We start from the raw sequence: 5,000 nt of genomic DNA, 5'->3' as shown, positions 1-5,000 counted from the left end.
ATTTTTTCTTTCAGTTTTCCTTCATTTTGCCTTCTCACGTTTTCTTTCTGTCTTTATGCTCTTGTTTCTTAATATTGTTTGGTGGTGTTTTTATACATAAACATAAAATATGACAATACATATTTACGTATGTATGCGCTCGCGCGTGTATGTATGTGTATATTCTTTTTTTTTTCTTTCCTTTATCCACGGACTCAAGTCATTCCCCATTATTTCTGTGTCATTAATTCCTCTCTCTCTCTCTCTCTCTCTCTCTCTCTTCCTTTTTTATTCTTTGTTTCTGACTTCTCTTTTTTCCTCTTTTTTTCTTCTCGTTCCGGCGCTTCATCTGTTTTTCCATCGTATGAATTTTCCTAATTTCCCTCGTTATCGTATATTTATTTTGTCTAGCCAACCCAGCTGTTTATGTTCAACCCGTCATGATCGCCTGAGCTGCACATCTGCTCTGTCTGCCCGTCTGTCTGTTTGCCCTGCCAGTCTGTCTGCTTGTCTGTCTGTCTGTTAAAACGCGACTGTTTCTGTGTTCGTCTCTGAATCTGCGCCCCTGTCTCTTTCTCTGCATCTCTGTTTGTATCTCTGTCAGTCTCTGTCTCTCTCTCTCCCTCTCTCTCATTCTCAATTGATATTGACATCCGTGTGTACTTTCACGCGGAAGCGTGTGATGGTTTCTCAGTTTTACGTCGAATCACTCAGAGCGCTCTTAGTCCAGAGTGAAAAAAAATGGGGCTGGGTTTAAAAGGGGGATAATCATACCCGCAAGCGCGTGTATATTTTGAAAGCATGTTGTGGTTTCCTGGTAATTGTTGTTGTGCGTGCTGTTGACAAATATTTCGTTTCAAGCTTTGAAATGACATAACGTTTCTGTCTGATATTTATTTTCGATGCACGATCCGTCTGTTTGGGGGTGACGATTCTTTGTTGTTGGTTTTTTTTTGTTTTGTTTGTTTGTTTTTTAGTCCCCCTCACCCACCCTCCCTTTTCTTTTTCTTTTTTTTTTAGTACCTACGTTTATGTAAACTGGGTTATGATCACATTCCATTTTTTCTGGCAACTTGTTAAACAAGTCTGTAGATGTACTGAGTTAGCTGTGTGTGTGTGTGTGTGTGTGTGTGTGTGTGTGTACAAGAGAGGAAAACGATGGGTGTTTGGGGGACAGTAGGGGCCGTGGCTCGTAGAGTGGGATGGTGTGAGATTAGAGTGAGACGTAGTGTGTGTGTGTGTGTGCGAATGCATGCATGCCTGTGTGTGTGTCAGCACGCGTGCATGATATGTGTCTGTGCGTGCGTACGTGCGTGCGTACGTGCGTGTGTGAGTGTGTGTGTGTGTGTGTGTGTGTGTGTGTGTGTGTGTTACAGTTCTGTAACTCTGACCTTAGCTTGAACAGTGTGTGTCTGTTGTTTTTCTCAGTCAGTGTCGGTGTCTGAGTTGCGGTCTGTTCCCCAGTTTCTGTTTCCATCTGTTGGTGTTCTGTCTGTCTGTTTCTGACTGGCTGTGCAATCTATCTGTGTGACTCTTCCTTTCCGGTTTTTTTCCCCCTTGTCTGTTTCTGTTTTTCGTGTGTTTTCTTTTTTTTCTTGTCATTTTCTGGTCTGTTTCTTTCTGTGTGCCTGTCTGTCTGTCTCCATCTCTCGACATTTTTGTTTTGCTTGCTATCTCGTTCTGTCTGTCTTCGTTTCTCTTTTCTTCCATCCTTCATTTCTTTCTTTCTTTCATTTTACCCTTTCTTTCTTGCTTTTGTCTCTTTCTGTCGCTCCAGTCTTTGTCTCTATTATTCTCGTTCTCATCTTTCTCTGTCTGTCTGCCTGTCTGTCTGTTACTCTGTCTCTCTCTCTCACTCACTCTCTCTCGCTCTCTCTCTTTCTCTCTCTCTCCCTCTCTCTCAATCTCTGTCTCTCTGTCTCTGTCCCTGTCTTCCCCTTTCTCTGCCTCTTTCTCCCGCTTGCTCGTTAGGTTTTATTTATCTTGTCTGTCTGTCCCTTTCTCCGAAGTTTATGTTGTAATTGTGTGTTGGAGGTGAGAGGGCGGTAGGCGGAGGGACAAAATCCAGGGAGGATATAGATGTTGCTAAAACAAATAGGTAAAACAAAAAAATGTAGGTCTGCATATGTTTTTGTTGTTTTTTCATTTGGATTCATGGCATCTTACCTGTCCTCCCATCTACTCGTCTTTTTTCTTTTCTTCGTTTCCTTTCTTTCTATCAATCTATCCATATTTCTTTCTTTGTTTCTTTCTGTCAATCTGTCCATATTTCTTTCTTTCTGTCAATCCATCCATATTTCTTTCTTTCTTTCTCTCTATCCATATTTCTTTCTTTCTCTCTATCAATCTATCCATAGTTTTTCCTTTCTTTCTTTCTCTCTATCAATCTATCCATATTTTCTTTCTTTCTATCAATCTATCCGTATTTCTTTCTTTCCTTCTTTCTTTCTATCAGTCTATCCATATTTCTTTCTTTCTTTCTTTCTATCAATCTGTCCATATTTCTTTCTTTCAATCAGTCTATCCACATTTCTTTCTTTCTCTCTATCCATATTTCTTTCTTTCTCTCTATCAATCTATCCATAGTTTTTCCTTTCTTTCTCTCTATCAATCTATCCATATTTTCTTTCTTTCTATCAATCTGCCCGTATTTCTTTCTTTCTTTCTCTCTATCAATCTATCCACATTTCTTTCTTTCTTTCTCTCTATCCATATTTCTTTCTTTCTCTCTATCAATCTATCCATAGTTTTTCCTTTCTTTCTTTCTCTCTATCAATCTATCCATATTTTCTTTCTTTCTTTCTTTCCATCAGTCTATCCGTATTTCTTTCTTTCTTTCTCTCTATCAATCTATCCATCTTTCTTTCTTTCTTTCCTTTCTTTCTCTTCCATTGCCACCACACATTCGTCTCTCTTATTATCGTTTTTGGACTTTCCCCTACAGTCCCTTCCCTTGTTAATTGTAACATCATCTTGTTTGGTCTGCATCTGTTTCACTCTTTCAATATTTTATTGTTTTGGATCCTCAGGTTTTCCTCTATCCGCCGCTTTTCACTTTCGTTAGTTTTGTATTTGCATCAGCAAGTCAGCGGTGAAGAGAGTCTGTTCATGTGCGTCCGGGTGCCATGCATACACGGTCTGTCTGTCTGTCTGTCTACCTGTCTGTTGGGTGGTCTCCTGTTTTCCTGACTGTATCTGACTTGTCTGCTTGTTCGATCTTCTCTCTGTCCCTCTTTGTTTCTGTCTCTGTGTGTCTGTCTCTGTCTCTTTGTCTGTCTCTGTCTCTCAGTCTCTCTGTCTCTCAGTCTCTCTGTGTTTCTGTCTCTCTCTGTGTGTCTCTGTCTCTCCCTCTCTCTCTGTGTGTCTCTGTGGATCGCTTCCTCCCCATATATCTCTCCTTTTTTTATCATCGGCCTTCCTCTTGTTCACCTTCCGCCTCCTCCTCCTCGTCGTCCTCCTCCTCCTCCTCCTCCTTCTTCTTCTTCTTCTTCTTATTCTCCTCCTCCTCCTTTCTGTGCGGGTCCGTGCGCGTGGTTCTTTCTTCCAGCATAAATATTTTCTATCTGTTTGAAGGCATTGATTTCATGTATACTTTGATACTGCCCTTTCAAAATGAATGGATTGCCCCAGACTACGCAAGCACTTATGCCCGGCGTGGGCGTGTTCACACAAGCATACACACACACACACACACACACACACACACACAATCAAGCACGCAAACAGACACAGATACACGCACGCACGCACGCACGCACGCACGCACGCACGCACACACACACACACACACACACACACACACACACACACACACACACACACACACACACACACACACACACACACACTTTTGTTCTTCGCTATTGTTTATTTATGAACTTTCTCTAACGACGACAACGCTGACTGATGAGGTTGTTTTGAAACTTGTCATGGATGTAGTTTATAGTAGTGATCATCAGACTGAATCTCTCCTGAACTTATGAGTGCCTGTTAGTCTTATCATCTCCGCATTTTCGTTTTTCCTTCGTTCACGTTTAGAAAGCTTGCTCCCCCCCTCCTCCATACCCCTCCCCCGCCCAGCCCCCTTACACTTTTTCTTCTTCTTTTTTTTCCTTTAGGTTTTTTAACTTCTGCAAACTTCTGTCTCAGCCTTGCTCTGTCTCTCGCTGTCTTTCTGTCTGTATGTCCAGGCCTGTCAGTGTTTTATCCTTATTCATGTGTCTGTCTTCCTTTTCTTCCTTCACTTCTCTGTCTCTCCGTCTGTATGTTTCTCTCTCTCTCCCTCTCTCTCTCTCTGACACACACACACACGCACGCATAACACACACACGCGCGCGCACACGCACGCACGCACACACACGCACACGCACGCACACACACACACACACAGTCTCTCTCTCTCTCTTTCATTCTCTGCATTCCCCCGCCATCACCCTAGCTCTCTCTCTCCGTCTCTCTTACTCCCCCATCTACCCCCCCCCTGCCCCCACCCCTCGCCCCCCATCCACCCGCTTCCCCCTCTCTCGCCCCCCACCTATCTCTTTCCCACCCAATGTCTCGCTTTCTGTCAGTGACGATCTGTTTATACGCAATCCTCCCTTCGTTTTCACTTTCTGTCTGTCACCTCCCCTTTTCTTTTAGTTTCCCTAATACTCTGCTTGTCGCCCGCTTTCCATCGTGTGTGCCTGCTAGTGGGTGGTGACGTGGTGATTCATGATCAGGATAATGCCAGACGCGCCAGATATGGTACGGTACGACATCAGTCAACTCATCCGCACGGACAGTTCGGAAATAAAGGCATTCTTTTGTATACGTATGCATGCAAACGAACATGCGTTGGCATAATTATTCATGTCTTGGTACGCCCTCGCTGGTTTTATCTGGTTTTTAGTGTGTGTATGTGTGTGTGTGTGTGTGTGTGTGTGTGTGATAGAGAGAGAGAGATAGTCTGTGTCCGTGTGTCTGTTTGTCTGTCTGTGTCTGTGTGGTTTCCTTCGTGGGTGTTTTGATTTCCACTTCTT

The 5,000-nt window shown here is 43.1% G+C and overlaps 1 protein-coding gene across 1 annotated transcript in view; it reads left to right on the top strand.

Moving 5' to 3' along the window:
• LOC143297238 (uncharacterized) overlaps positions 1–5,000 on the top strand; it is a 219,481-nt gene that overhangs the window by 1,276 nt on the left and 213,205 nt on the right. The window lies entirely within an intron of this gene.

This window comes from Babylonia areolata, chromosome 22 (assembly GCF_041734735.1).
Source record: "Babylonia areolata isolate BAREFJ2019XMU chromosome 22, ASM4173473v1, whole genome shotgun sequence".
Taxonomy (NCBI): Eukaryota; Metazoa; Mollusca; class Gastropoda; order Neogastropoda; family Buccinidae; genus Babylonia; species Babylonia areolata.
The sequence above is the reverse complement of the archived record's forward strand: the minus strand, read 5'-3'. Positions and strand labels throughout refer to the sequence as shown.